The following is a 15,924-nucleotide window of genomic DNA, read 5'->3' on the forward strand; positions in this document are numbered from 1 at the left end:
CAAAATAAAAAATATTTTTTTTTTTTGCACATAAATTTTTTTTTTTTTTTTTTGAGTTTTTTCAATTTGAAAGTTGATATTTTAAAATTTTGAAAATCAAAATAAATGTCAAATCATCCTGTTCTTTTATAGATAATCATAAATGATAAACAATCATTATTTGAAGGGTAATTCTGACTATTAAAATATTAATGTGACTTGAAGATTCAAAAAATTTTAGTTAGGACTTAATAGAGTATAAATGCATAAACTAGGACTTGTGGGTAAATCCCATATAAAAAATATATTATTATATTAGATTTTAAATTTATGTTAGAGCTGTGAATCATATATAATAAAATATTTTTATGACATGTAAACTGTCAATGTGTCATTTTCTGTCTAATTTTTAACATAAATTAGCTTTAGGAGTAAAGTGGGAAAAACTTGAAACATGAAGAGTCAAAGTGGAAAAAAATTGAATTTGAAAAGCCAAAGTGAAAAAGTGACTAAACATAAAGGGGCAAAGTGTAATTTACCCATTAATTTTTTTTTACCTTCAATTAACTAATTTCCATACAGAAAAATGTCCAAGCTAAGCATCACTTTTTTCTTTTTTACAGGTTGGTCTAAACTTTCTTACTTGCAAGAGTTAGATCTCAGTGAGAATGGTTTTAATGGAACGCTTCCCTCATGTTTTGGAGACTTAACATCAATCCGATTATTAGACCTCTCCTTAAATCAGTTCACCGGAAATATTGCCTTGTCTCCACTTACTAATCTCACAACAATTGAATTCATTTTTCTTTCCTATAATAATTTCGAGATCCCACCATCATTTGTCTCATTTTTTAACCATTCAAAGCTTAAGGTACTTTTAGGTGACAACAACAGATTGGGTGACCAAATTGAGTCTCAGACATGGACTCCTAGGTTCCAACTGCAAGTTTTCAGTTTGTTAAATTGTGGATCAAACAAGCCTGGTATGAAACTTCCACAATTTCTCTTTTACCAATATGACTTGAGTTGATCTATCAAACAACACATTGGTTGGAATGTTCCCAGTTTGGTTGTTAAAAAACAATACACGATTAGAAGTTCCTACTCTGAGAAAAGGACACCTCACAGAGCCTTTTCTATTGCCATCTTGTCCTAGTCCCCTTGTTTCTTCAATTGATATTTCTAACAATCATCTTGAAGGCCAAGTTCTCACAAACATAGGCTTGATCTTTCCCAATTTGAGGGATTTAAACATGTCTACAAATCTATTTGAGGGATACACTACTATTTTTTTAGGAGACATGCACTCCTTAGAGGTTTTAGACTTGTCTAACAATAATTTGTTAGGACAGATACCAGAGAAATTGACAATTAGATTCCCCTACTTACGATTCTTGAAACTGTCAAACAATAATTTGTCTGGCCTAATACCTCTTTCCTCATTTGCGAATTTAACCATATTACAATACTTATATTTGGACAATAATCATTTTGATCATTTTGTGGGCAAAATTCCAAATAGCATGTCTTTTTTCCCTAGATTATTTGCAATTGGGATTAGCAACAACCACATGTCTGGAAAGCTTCCAAGATGGATATGGAACATGTCTCAATTGATTGGAATTAACATGTTCTCAAATCATTTGGAAGGACATATTCCAATATAGTTATTCAAACTTGATAGCCTTGAGTTTTTAGACCTTTCTGATAACAACCTGTCTGGTTCAATACCATCTTCCTTCAATAGATTGAACATGAGACATGTCCACTTGAATCAAAACAAGCTAAGGGGTCCGTTGGGATTTTCATTTTACAACAATTCTTCTTTGGTTACATTAGATGTTAGTGATAACAACCTAAGTGGAACCATTCCGAGCTGGATCAGAACCCTTTTTGAGTTTAGCATTCTTTGCTTAAAACTTAATAATTTTGAAGATGAAATTCCAGTTCAATTATGCCTGTTGAAACAGTTAAGCATATTGGATCTTTCTCAAAATAACTTCTCTGGTCCCACACCTTGTTGCTTCATTGACATACCTTTTGAGACAACCCATACAAAATCTTCTGTAGAAACTAATTTGTGGGGGTCTAATATTCCTTATTCAATATGGAAATTTGTGAAGGGGTCAAGGTCAAGCGATCACTATGACATGATTTGAGAGGGTAATTTTTGGTGAAAATTGGGCCGAGCTGTGAGATGGACTTTGTGGCCCAGAGTACGAAGGACTGTGTGAAAAAGACCGTAATGTTACTCCGGCTCAAGGGATAAAGTTACTTCGGCCCAAGAGGGATAAGGTTATTCCGGTCAAAAGAGATGAAATTACTTCGGCTCAAAGATTGTAAAGCTACTTCGGTCCGGGAACGACTTGGAGTTGTGCCGGTCTTGGAGTTATACCGGCCGCGAATCAGTGGTTCGGTCTAAAGGTCGTACCATGGGTCCTGCATGGAAAGCCGAGATAAGAAGGGATAGATGCAAGAACCGAACTAAGGATAAGTTCAGCGTACTCTGTGGCTCAGTATAGCCTAGTTTATCTCAGTCGTATGGCAGTTCGGCTATGGTGCAAACCATCCCACTTGGTTTAAGCAGTGGGGGGGTGTGTAAGAGGATAAGCATTATCCTCTAGGAGTATGAATCCTAAGAGGACTCTGCATGGAGGAATAAAAGTCCTACTAGGATTGGGCCACTTGAAATCTATAAAAGCTCACAAACATCACCTTGGAGGAGGTAACACACAACTTTGCTTTTTGAATACCCAGAGCTTTGTCTATTTGTCAAGTTTTCTGACTTAGGCATCGGAGAGGTTTCCGGCACACACCCACCGGCTAGCTCACGTTTGTGTTTTCAGGTGACAAAGCGACGTCGTACGGAGGAGCGTGGACTTAGTCAACAGGATTATACGAGGAGAATTATTTCTTCCCCGTACAATTGGCGCTGTCTGTGGGAATAACAGACAGAACAAAACCTCTTGATTAAAGCTTCTCCCCTTTGCAATCAATGACACACATTGAAGAATTGCCGCAGTCCGCCGTCGACGGACTAACTCCAGATGGGGGCGCAAGGCGTGAAGGATTACCTGCTGTCCCTCCCATGGCGGACTTGGAGCCCCAACGACATACCTCCAGGAGGGATGCTAGGGGAAGGCGGAATAACAGCCCCCATCGCTCTCATTCACAAAGTCCAGACAGGCAAAGACGGAGAATTGACCCTCAAGCTCTGGAAGATCGCGTGAAAGAGCAAGATGAATTGATAAAGAAGATGGCGGCGGACATGGAGGCCTTGAAACGCCAAATGAAGAAAAAAGAAGTGGCGACAGGAGAGGGGCGCAAAAACAAGACGCCCCCTCGCCACACAGAAAATCGTAGTAGGAATACTACACCCTCGCAAGGAGAGAGCAGAAGCCTCAGGACAGGCGACACTCAATCCTGGTCTTCCAGAACTCATCACTCCAGGTCTGAGAGGACGAGATCTGAAAGGTCATACACTGAAGGAAGCACATATTGGCCCTCACATTCGCATCAAACTAGATCTAGACAGACGGAATTACCCAGATCATCCGACTTACGAACCGTGCTCGAAGAGAAAGCACGATGCAAGGAGGATGCCAGGGCGCGGGATCTGCACAGAGTTTCTGCCTTACAGCGGTTGGCTCCTCGAACGCATGGAAGCATCGAGGTTGGAATGCCAATACCACGCCCAGCCTACGAACCAACGGACAAAGCATTGGCACGACTACAGACTTCGCCGTTTGTTCCAGCAATCGAAAACGCGCCCCTACCATCAGGCTTCCTTCAGCCAAAATTCACCACATATGAAGGAAAGACGGACCCGTACTCGCACTTGAGCCACTTTCGCCAAGTCATGGCTGTATACAGGCGAAACGAGGCCTTGACGTGCATACTCTTCCCATCAAGTCTTGGCGACCTAGGCTTGACTTGGTTCGAGAAACTACCAGAAGGCAGCATACCCTCTTGGGCACAATTGGTAGAAGCCTTCGTAACAAGGTTCCGAACAAACACTAAAACCCCGGTGGAGATCGACCAGCTTCTTTCCATCGACATGGGTGAAAAAGAGACCCTCAGATCTTACAACAGTCGCTACTGGGAGACATTCAATCAGATAGGGGACTGCCCCACCAATCTCGCCATTGCACAATATAAAAGAGGCTTTCCAGTTGGGAACAGACTGAGGGACTCGATTACCATGACGCCACCCCTCACTATGGAAGCCCTGATGGAAAGAGTGTATCAGTACATCAGGGTAGAAGAGGATGGCGCACGTGCCAAAGCAAAATCTAGTGCGACCGCAATACCAGAAAAGAAAACCTCAGCCAAGGTCAACACGGTAGACCGAAGTAACAGAAACGGACGTGGCAGACGAGATAACGAGGAAGACCCCGATAAAAGATGGTTGAGAATCCGCACTGCCATAACCACGGTGTTCAAGAAACCGATTTATCGGATTCTAAGTGAGATAAGAGATGAGCCTTTCGTCAAGTGGCCAGCCAAGCTAGGAGAAACTCAGAAGGACTATGACGAAAGATCGCGGTGCACCTTCCACAAAGAAAAGGGACACCGCACGGAGAATTGCACACCATTAAGACAACACCTGGAAGAGTTAGTGGCAGCGGGCCACTTGGACAAATACATTGAAGGAGGGACGCAACCAGCCCCCCAGGATCACAATAACCCCAACGGAATGCCAATCGACCTCCCACCTCAAGGCATTATCAATGTGATACATGGAATCTTTGAGCCTAAGCGTGTATGCGAACTCAGGGGGTCAATTAAAAAGGCTGAGCACTTTAGAGAGGTGCTAAGTGCCCAACCTGCCATCAAGAAGGGAAAAACCGAGGCGACAAATGTTATGTCTTTTTCAGATAAAGACTTGGATCGAATATACTGTCCTTACAATGATGCCCTAGTCGTCACTCTCCGAGTCAAGGATTTTGACGTCAAGCGGATTCTGATTGACCAGGGTAGTTCATGTGAGATCATGTACTACGACACATTTAAACAACTAAAGCTACAAGACAAAGACTTGGCGCCTGCAGTATCTCCCCTAATTGGATTCAACTCCATGCCAGAGTGGCCTGTCGGCAAAATAATTCTTCCAGTCAGAGCAGGAAGTGTAACAAAACAAGTGGAGTTCTGGATATTGAAGGTCCCCTCCACTTACAACATCATCTTGGGCAGAACGTGGCTACACGCCATGCGTTCGGTGGCATCATCCTACCACCAAGTAATGCGGTTCCCCAACGACACCGGTGTAATTGAAGAAGTATATGGAGATCAGATCATGTCAAAGCAATGTTTCGCCACGGTGAATGGCAGCCGCGCTGCCAAAGGATACGTTCATTCGGTGGAAGAACCAGAAAGTAATGAGCTCTTCGCAGACGTCAGCAAAGCAGCGGATCAGAAAGCAGTGGAGGACTTGGTAGAGGTAAAAATTGATGAAAAGAACCCGGATAAGTTCTTTTTGCTCGGTTCGTCGTTGTCCAGCACTGAGAGATTAGAGGTCTAGGAATTCTTGACCTCTAACATCGAAGTATTCGCCTGGACACCCTACGACATGCCAGGCATTGACCCAAACTTCATCTGTCACCAACTCAATGTCCACCCATCCGCCAGACCAGTCATTCAGCGCACTCGTAGATCAGCACTTCACCATGCCGAAATAGTGGCAGAAGAAGTAGGTAACCTGCTAGAGGCAGGAGCTATTAGAGAAGTGCACTACCCAAAATAGATCTCCAACACAGTCGTGGTGCCAAAAAAGAATGGCAAATGGCGTGTCTGCGTCGACTACAAAACAGTCAACAAGGCGTGCCCAAAAGATAGCTTTCCTCTACCAAGGATAGATCAACTGGTAGACCTAACGGCAGGGCACAATCGACTTAGATTTCTGGACGCATACAGAGGCTACCACCAAATCGCCATGCATGAACCAGACCAGGAGGTCACATCCTTTACAACACCAAGAGGACTATATTGTTACAAGGTCATGCCCTTTGGCCTAAAGAACGCAGGGGCGACATTCCAGCGGATGGTCACCAAGATGTTTGAACCATTGTTAGGCAGAACAATGGAGGCTTAAATCGACGACATGGTAGTCAAAAGCAAGGATGAGAATGACCATCTCAAGGACTTGGGAGAAATGTTTGAAGTCTTGAAGAAGCACAAGTTGCGCCTCAATGCATCCAAGTGCGCATTCGGAGTAGGATCAGGCAAATTCTTGGGCTCCTTGTGACCAACGGGGTATAGAAGCAGACCCCTCTCAGATCAAAGCAATCCAGGAGTTGGAGAGGCCAAACTCAGTCAAAGAAGTGCAACATCTCACCGGCATGGCGGCTGCGCTCAATCGGTTCATAAGCAAATCGTCAGACAGACTACAACCATTCTTTCAAGCTTTAAAGGCCAAGTTTGAGTGGGATGAAGAATGCGACCAAGCTCTGGAAAGCTTGAAGGAATATATGTCTTCCCCACCACTGCTTGTTACCCCAGTACCTGGTGAAGAACTCTTCTTGTACCTGGCAGTCTCTCAACACGCAGTTAGCGCAGTCTTGGTTCGTGCAAAAGGAATCCAACACCTGCCCATCTATTATGTCAGCAAGACATTGCTGGGAGCCGAAACAAGGTATTTGCCACTGGAAAAACTCGCATTAGCCTTAATGATGGCCTCAAGGAAATTGGCACACTATTTTCATGCCCACACCATAGTTGTCCTCACAGCTTTTCCATTAAAAGCTTTGTTTGAGAGGGCGAACTTTTCTGGGCGAATCTTGAAGTGGGCAGTGGAGTTGGGGCAATTTGACATCAAGTTCCAACCCAGAACCGCAGTAAAAGCCCAATCCTTGGCAGACTTCGTCGCAGAGTTCACTCCTGGAAGTCATCATATCTGCCCAGTCGACCTAACTGACACAACCGAACTAGGGATGGAAGTTGACGCCGGAATAGCGCAACCCCTAGTAGAAAGCACTCAGTCAGACCCTAAGGTAGACCAGAACAAAGACAGCAAGAAAGAAGCAAACTAAGCAAACCAAGACTCACCAACAGTCCAAACAGATGTCGAGGGGCAGACAGCAAGCATGGACCTTGAAGAAAACACCACTCTTGACCCCACGACATCATCTGACCCCTCCACTTGCTGGAAGTTGTTCGTTGGAGAGATGTGGAAGCTCTTTGTGGATGGAGCATCCAACCGGCATGGTGTAGGACTCGGCATAGTCCACATCTCTCCAGACGGCCTGGTTGTAGAGCACGCAATCAACCTTGGCTTCCCAGCATCCAACAATGAAGCAGAGTATGAAGCGCTTCTTGCAGGACTCAAAACAGCATACTACATGAAGGCCACCGAACTAATGGTGTACAGTGACTCTCTGCTGGTGGTAAACCAAATTTTTGGCGACTACGAAGCAAAGGATGACAGAATGGCCAAGTACCAAGAGCTGGTCAGAACAGAGATCAAGAAGTTCGATGTAGTAAGGATAGAACAAATTGGCAGGGAGGAAAACAGCCGAGCGGACGAACTAGCAGGCCTTGCCTCAATGGCAGATACATCCATCCCTCATCCATTGCTCATCAACTTCTTACCAAGACCAAGCATAGAGGACCCCGAAGCAGAAGAGGTATGTTGCGCAGAATTAGGCCCCTCCTGGATGGATCCCATCATCCTATTCCTAAAAGACAGCATCCTACCAGAAGAGAAAAAAGAAGCCAACAGAATACGAGCGAAGTCGCAGCGATTTTGGCTATCTCCATCTTTGGCATTATACAAGAAGTCATTCTCAGGGCCTTACCTAAAGTGCGTCCATCACAGCAAAGTGGAAGCATTCTTGTTCGAAATACACGAAGGGGTTTGCGGAAGCCATCAAGGGGGAAGATCGCTAGCTTACAAGGCCATTTCGCAAGGATATTGGTGGCCATATATGCAGGCAGACTCAGAGAAATATGTGAAGAAGTGTGAGAAATGCCAAAAATTCGCGCACCAAATACATCAACCAGCTAGAGAACTCCTACCATTAACTAGCCCATGGCCTTTCGCAATGTGGGGCTTGGACATAGTAGGACTACTTCCAACAGCTCCTGGCAACAGGAAGTTCTTTCTCGCAACAACAGACTACTTCACAAAGTGGGTAGAAGCAGAAGCATTGGCATCAATCAAAGAAAAAGATGTGAAGAAGTTCGTTTGGCAGAATATCATCACTCGGTTTGGCATACCAAAAGCCCTAATCTCAGACAATGGCACTCAGTTCGACGGCAGAATCTTCAGAGGCTTTTGTGAAGAGTACAAGATAGAGTTCTACAATTCTACACCGGCATATCCCCAAGCTAATGGCCAAGCAGAAGCATCAAATAAAGTCGTCTTGGATGGACTAAAGAAAAGTTTAGAAAAAGCAAAAGGCAAATGGACGGATGAACTTCCTCATGTTTTATGGGCTTACCGCACTACACCTTGGCGATCAACAGGAGAGACACCATTCTCCTTAGCTTACGGAATGGAAGCAGTGATCCCACTGGAAGTTGGCCTCCCCACAATTCGAAGCGAAAATTTTGATCCAGACTTAAATAGAGAAGCCATAGCATTGGAACTTGACCTTGCGGAAGAAAGAAGAGAAAGGGCACTGGTTCACATTGCTTCGTACCAAAGAGAATTAATTAGAAAATACAACAAAAAGGTACATCCAAAACAATTCAAGATCGGCGATTGGGTACTGCGCAAAGTAATGGGAAACACCTTGGTACCAAGAGATGGCAAGTTAGGGCCAAACTGGGAAGGTCCTTACAAAGTGGTTGGGTTAGCAGGCAAAGGGGCATACCACCTAGAAGACAAGGACGGCAAAGCAATCCCTAGGCCATGGAACACGGCCAATCTCAAGTTATTTTACTTTTAGCTTTTCTTTTTCAAACATGTGTAATTTTTTCTTTCTTCAATAAAACAAGCGATTCTTTTTTAGCATGAATTGTTCTTTGTAAAAGTTAGCTTTAGTAAAGATAGGAATATTGTAAACATTGTTCTAAGTTAGCTGGAAAAAACTAACTTAGAGGTTGGCTGGAATAAACCAACACCTTTCCTAAGCCCAGGATAAGGATCCAGGCTGCAGGACGTTTGGTTGGAATAACCACACATTGTTCTAAGTTAGCTGGAAAAAACTAACTGGAAAAAACTAACTTAGAGGTTGGCCGGAATAAACCAACACCGTTCCTAAGCCCAGGATAAGGATCCAGGCTGCAGGACATTTGGTCGGAATAACCAAACATTATTCTAAGTTAGCTGGACAAACTAACTTAGAGGTTGGCTGGAATAAACCAACACCCTTCCTAAGCCCAGGATAAGGATCCAAGCTGCAGGACGTTTGGTCGGAACAACCAAACATTATTCTAAGTTAGCTGGAAAAACTAACTTAGAAGGTTGGCTGGAATAAACCAACTCTTGTTGCTCTTCAGCCGAAGTAAGAGTATGGCTGAAGAGTGGTTGGCTGGAATAAACCAACTCTTGTTGCTCTTCAGCCGAAGTAAGAGTATGGCTGAAGAGTGGTTGGCTGGAATAAACCAACTCTTGTTGCTGTTCAGCTGAAATAAGAGTATGGATGAAGAGTGGTTGGCTGGAATAAACCAACTTTTGTTGCTCTTCAGCCGAAGTAAGGGTATGGCTGAAGAGTGGTTAGCCGGAATAAACCAACTCTTTGTACTCTTCAGCCGAAGTAAGGGTATGGCTGAAGAGTAGTTGGCTGGAATAAACCAACTCTTGTTGCTCTTCAGCCGAAGTAAGGGTATGGCTGAAGAGTGGTTGGCTGGAATAAACCAACTCTTTGTACTCTTCAGCCGAAGTAAAGGTATGGCTGAAAAGTGGTTGGCTGAAATAAACCAACTCCTTGTACTCTTCAGCCGAAGTAAAGGTATGGCTGAAGAATGGTTGGCTGGATTAAACAAATTCTGTGTACTCCTCAGTCGAAGTAATTATGTCGGCTAAGGAGTGGTTGGCTGGTAAGCATAGTTTACCATTTAGAACCGAAATAGTAGTTAGAGTAATAGAAGACATTACAAAGTACAGGCATACATATCACAACCGGAATAAGAGTTCAAGCAAATTTTTCATTCATTACAGAAGGGCATAGCCCGGTTACAAAGACAAAAAATAACGAAAGGAAAAAATTCATAATCAAGAGAAAAGTTCTTCAATATCAGCATCAAAAGCTGCATCAGCATCAACATGAAAACCGGCTTCAGACGGGAGCTCACTCTCGGTTGGGAGAGTGGTTTCGGTTGGAACCACGGTTTCACCTGGAGGATTAGTAGTCAGATCTTCCACCGTGGGCTCCAACCGAATTGTCTGGTCCGCACTAACAACCGGAGTATCTTCAGAAGCAGAGTCTTCGTCAGAGTCAGAGTCTGAGCCTTCAAGAAACTGATGTTGCATGACGTTAGCATACTCTGCAAGAGAGCTCGGTATAAAGTAGGCTGGAGGGTTGAAAACCTCGGTCTGTGGATTGTGATCGAGCTTCTCAACAGCCGCCCTCCAGCCACACTTGAAGAACAGCTCCTTGGCAGCATTGCACTGCTTGGCATAAGCATTCTCTGTCTTCTTGAAGCCTTGTTTGCCGGCTTCTTTTGCGCTCTCCTTCACTTGGGATATTTCGGCATCTTTCTTTCTTTCGAGCTTCACCAGCTCGCGCAGGTACTTGTCCTTCAGAGCTATGGCAGCCTTCTGCCTTTCTGCTTCGGCCGAACTAACCAGTCTGGTCAGCCTGGTGTTCTCAGCTTGTAGCTCGGCCATCTGCTTCTTGATGTCTTCTACCTCGGCCGACTTCACTTCGGCTTCTGCCACAGCTTGCCTTGTAGTTTTTCTGAGTTCCAGCACTTTCTTGTGAGTGTTGTAGTTTTTTTGAATTGCCTGACAAAACAAAACTTCCCATGAGCCGAAGTAAAAGTTTAAAAAAACTAGACAGAAAAACGGACAGAGCTACTTACCAGGATCATGGACTTCGTTGCAGACCGAATGGACTTCAATTCGGTGTTTAGCTGTTTTTGGTGGTGCTCCATATCCTTGGGGAGGCACACACTCCTAGCCAGGCTAAAGGCCAGCTGGTGATCTTTTTCAGCGACAACCGAATCAGCATCTAGGACATCTCGGTTGTTGAAAGTAAGTTTTGGGGCCCAGCTGGCGGTAGTTCGGTTGGTAGGCTCCGGTTGGGGGCTCGGTGGCAGAGTCGGTGGAATACCAGTCTCATCTTCATCAACCAAACTTGGTTCAGACTCGGTGGTTTGGGCGCGCTTGGTTCGGCGCGATGAAGACGGTTGTTCAGAGGGAAGGGCCACAACGGCAGGCTGCGTTTGGCTTGGTAACGGCACTTCCGGCCTGCTTGTCTCGGTCAGAAGCGCCCTTAGTCTTTTCTTCTTGGCCATTTCCTCCTCAGCAGTTAAAGCAATTAATCTTATTTGTGGCAAATTTGGGTCCGGCTCTGGGGCGTCTTCGAGAAGAAAGTCAGTTACTCTGGCTTTTCGGCGACCACTGTATCGGTAGGTCGGCTCGAATTTCAGCAGTTTGGCCCAACTACGTTCAGGATATCGTAGTGCGGCTCGCAAAATCTCAAGGTTTGGATAACTGTATAAGGAATGGAGGTGGGCGGAATCTACGAAAGAAGAACTGTTAGTTCGGTTGATAGACTAACAAACCGAAATAAAAAAAATATATATGCCAGAAAGAAGACCAAAGTTAAAATTACCGGGCTCTCCTTTTTTCCAATTGATAGGTCGGCCAGGAATTTGGGCTTGAAAATCCTCAAAGTTCCCAGAGACCTAGAAAAAATCATCGTCGTTTAAGTCTTTGTCCGATGTATATTTAATTATCTTCTCTCGGCGGCGACGTATCCTAAGATAATAAACCCACCCATCTTCTTTTGAGCCAATGGAATATTGGTGGAAGATTTCGGCCAGGCCAAGGTTTAGTCCGGCTTGTTGGTTCAGTGCGGCTATTCCCATAATGATGCGGTATGAGTTAGTGGACAGTTAGGTAGGGCATAGTCTAGTCTGCCTAAGAAATTCACAGATCAATGGTTGGACTGGAAACCGTAGTCCGGTTTCTATAATGGATAAAAGGGTGAAGGGGACAAAGCCTTCGTTATCCCAAGGAATGACATCTCTTTCGGCTAATGTCAGGTGGACATCATCAGGTATGTTATAGTCCTTCCTGAATTCGGCTAGGCCGCCTGGAGTGTTTACTAGGTACCTATACTTACCCATCTATGGTATAAATTAAGAATAAATTAGTTCGGTCGGAAGATTGGGCTCAGTAGCTCGGTTGAGCGCAAGAAGGAGTGCCTAGGCTACCTAAGTCTGCAAAGTGGAAAACATAGGGGTTAAGCACAGATCATCGGACCGTGCTACAAATAAAAACAAGATAAAGTCCTACTTCGGCTATGTTTGGTGCTACAGTTTGTATCTCGGTTTGAACTTCTGGTTTGGCTGGTTCGGTTAAGCCTCTAGGGGCAGCTTTCTGAGTTCGGTTTAAAGAACTAAGAAAGCTGCCTTAGCCCCGAAGGCTGAGCTCGGTCCAAGACTAAGATTTTTGTTGTTTTAAATTCAGACTTAGTTCGGTGCATTTTATCTCGGCTAAAGACAATCAAGAAGATGAAGACCTATTATTTCGGTGCATTTTATTTCATGCATCTTCTCTAATTCGGTTTTATCTTGATAAAACTTACATCTAGCACGAACGGTATCCGAGTTCGATTAAATGGTGATTTTGGATTGAAAACAAGTATTCTACAGGATATGGCATATATTCAAGTGTTCTATGATAAAGTTTTTTCCAAATAAAAGTACAGAAGCAAACCAGAAAATGGGCAAAAATGTTTCGCATAAACATTAAAAGCAAAATACGAAAGCAAAACAAAGGAGGAAAAATGGATTGGCTTACCGGATTGAAGAAGAGGGAACTGGAGATGGGAAAGTGGCAGCAATATCAGTCTTCAGGTGCAACGGAAGAACAGCAAGAACACAGGGTAGAGAGAGGAGAGGTAATGATAGAATGATTAATCCAAAGGACAGAATGTTTATTTTGTGGAAAGAGAAAGAGAAAGGGCGGGAACTGTTTAAAAATTTCGTAGTACGAGGGCGGCGTGACAGTTGCCCCCAGCCTATCAGAATCTACCACGTGTCATTGGAAAGGGAAGCGTTACAGTCGTGATTGAAGAGACGTTTTGACCGGACAAAATAGAGCCCGGAGTAAAAATTAGCTCGGCTTAAAAAGTTTAGGATTTTTTAGCTCGGCTGGAGAAGCTGAAGGGTTTTATCTCGGCTGGAAAAGCTTAAAAAACTCCAGTTCGGCTAGTAGACTGGTAATCCCAATCATGCTATGCAGATGGAATTAAGGGGCAATTGAGAGGGTAATTTTTGGTGAAAATTGGGCCGAGCTGTGAGATGGACTTTGTGGCCCAGAGTACGAAGGACTGTGTGAAAAAGACCGTAATGTTACTCCGGCTCAAGGGATAAAGTTACTTCGGCCCAAGAAGGATAAGGTTATTCCGGTCAAAAGAGATGAAATTACTTCAGCTCAAAGATTGTAAAGCTACTTCGGTCCGGGAACGACTTGGAGTTGTGCCGGTCTTGGAGTTATACCGGCCGCGAATCAGTGGTTCGGTCTAAAGGTCGTACCATGGGTCTTGCATGGAAAGCTGAGATAAGAAGGGATAGACGTAAGAACCGAACTAAGGATAAGTTCGGCGTACTCTGTGGCTCAATATAGCCTAGTTTATCTCGGTCGTATGGCAGTTCGGCTATGGTGCAAACCATCCCACTTGGTTTAAGCAGTGGGGGGGGTACGTAAGAGGATAAGCATTATCCTCTAGGAGTATGAATCCTAAGAGGACTCTGCATGGAGGAATAAAAGTCCTACTAGGATTGGGCCACTTGAAATCTATAAAAGCTCACAAACATCACCTTGGAGGAGGTAACACACAACTTTGCTTTTTGAATACTCAGAGCTTTGTCTATTTGTCAAGTTTTCTGACTTAGGCATCGGAGAGGTTTCCGGCACACACCCGCCGGCTAGCTCACGTTTGTGTTTTCAGGTGACAAAGCGACGTCGTACGGAGGAGCGTGGACTTAGTCAACAGGATTATACGAGGAGAATTATTTCTTCCCCGTACATGATTGATGAACGTTTTCGATTTTTGGATATCCAACAAGAAGTGGGATTCACAACAAAGTATGGATTTTATTCATATAAAGGCAAAACTCTTGACTATATGTCAGGAGTTGATCTCTCTTGCAACCACTTAACAGGGGAAATCCCAATTGAAGTTGGAAAGTTGAGCAACATCCATGCACTAGACTTATCCCATAATGATCTAAACGGATCAATCCCAACAACATTCTCACATCTGAGGGAGAAAGAAAGCTTGGATCTCTCTTACAACAACTTGAATGGAAAAATCCCACAATTGATTGAATTAAGCAACTTGGAAGTCTTCAGTGTTGCATACAACAATTTATCAGGTTCGACCCCAGAATGGAAAGCTCAGTTTGCAACTTTTGAAGAAAGTAGCTACGAGGGAAATTCTCTTCTTTGTGGACTTCCCTTAAAAACCAACTGCCTTGGAACTATTCCAACATCAACAATGCCGAAAGTGCAGGATGGAGAGGTAGAATATGATGGTTTCATAGATATGGAGGTTTTCTATGTCAGCTTTCTAGTCTCTTATATTATCGTGTTGATGGGGATCTTTGCAGTTTTGTTCATAAATCCACATTGGCGACGGGCTTGGTTTCACCTCACTGAAGTTTGCATGACCACTTGGTACTATTTTGTTTTGGACAGTTTTGTTTGAGCAACAGAAGTATGTAATCTTCTCGTTTTAGATGTAAGTCTTGTATTCGAATCTAAGGAAATGAAAACGTCTTAGATATCCGTTCTAATCTATGTCACTATGTTTCTTCTCAAATAAAACCAAAAAAAAAAAGAAAAGTATTTTATTGTACAATTTAAATTGTGGAATAATCATTTTTTTATTAAATTAGGTTTAGACAATTATTGATATGTATAATTATTTTCAATTATAACACATGAATAAAAATTAAAAACTTTAAAGACCAAATAAACAAAATTAATAATTTAAGAATAAAGTAAAAGAATATAAATAATTTACGAGATAATAGTAAAATTAGTTCAAAATCAAATCATATCCAATCAACTCAATTTATAAAAATCGAATGGATCCAAACTATTATTTACTTATTTATTTTAAAATTTGGATCAGATGGCCCACCTCAACCCCTCTGACGGTTCAAGTGTTGTGAATACAACGAAGAAGAAACGTCTAATAAATCTTCCGAAAACTTTCTATTCTGAAAGGGTTTTCCAGGCACCGAAGAAAAATGCATTTGAAAAACATGTGAATGTGCTTCACTTCCATTCCATCTTCATTTTAATGTTTAAAATAAATTCTCTTTGGATTTTGTCTGAATTGTTCTCTTCTTATTTCTTTCCATCTCAGATTTCAATCTTTCATCAGTGCGAAACCGTGTATCTAATGATATACAATTATTATACAAACTTGTTTTTAGTCTTTAAAATTATGCTTCTAATCCTTTATTATTATTATTATTATTATTATTATTATTATTATTATTATTATTATTATTATTATTTTGAATAAAATATAGTTATAGCATTTCATATCATTTGGTTATTTAAATTTTAATTTTGTCAATTTCATCTTTAAAATTTTCGATTTGAATTAAATTATCCAATTTCAAAAGGCCGGTTAAATTTTTAACGGAATAAATATAAGCTTAGATTAACTATCTAAAAGTCCTACTAATAAGGTTGGTGTTCCGTTAACTTTATGTATATATGACCATTTTACCCTTATTAAAAGTTGAAAAGAATTGAGAAGCGCCAATCCATTTAGTGTTAATAAAAAATTATTAAGTGTTACAAGTGCACCA

The 15,924-nt window shown here is 42.6% G+C and overlaps 1 pseudogene; it reads left to right on the forward strand.

Annotated features, from left to right (window-relative positions):
• The window catches only part of LOC145805601 (cuscuta receptor 1-like), a 42,071-nt pseudogene extending 27,267 nt beyond the window's left edge, over nt 1–14,804 (forward strand).
• The last annotated feature ends 1,120 nt before the right edge of the window (nt 14,805–15,924 follow it).

Source organism: Camellia sinensis, chromosome 13 (genome assembly GCF_055761805.1).
Source record: "Camellia sinensis isolate YWXY chromosome 13, ASM5576180v1, whole genome shotgun sequence".
In the NCBI taxonomy this organism is placed as follows: Eukaryota; Viridiplantae; Streptophyta; class Magnoliopsida; order Ericales; family Theaceae; genus Camellia; species Camellia sinensis.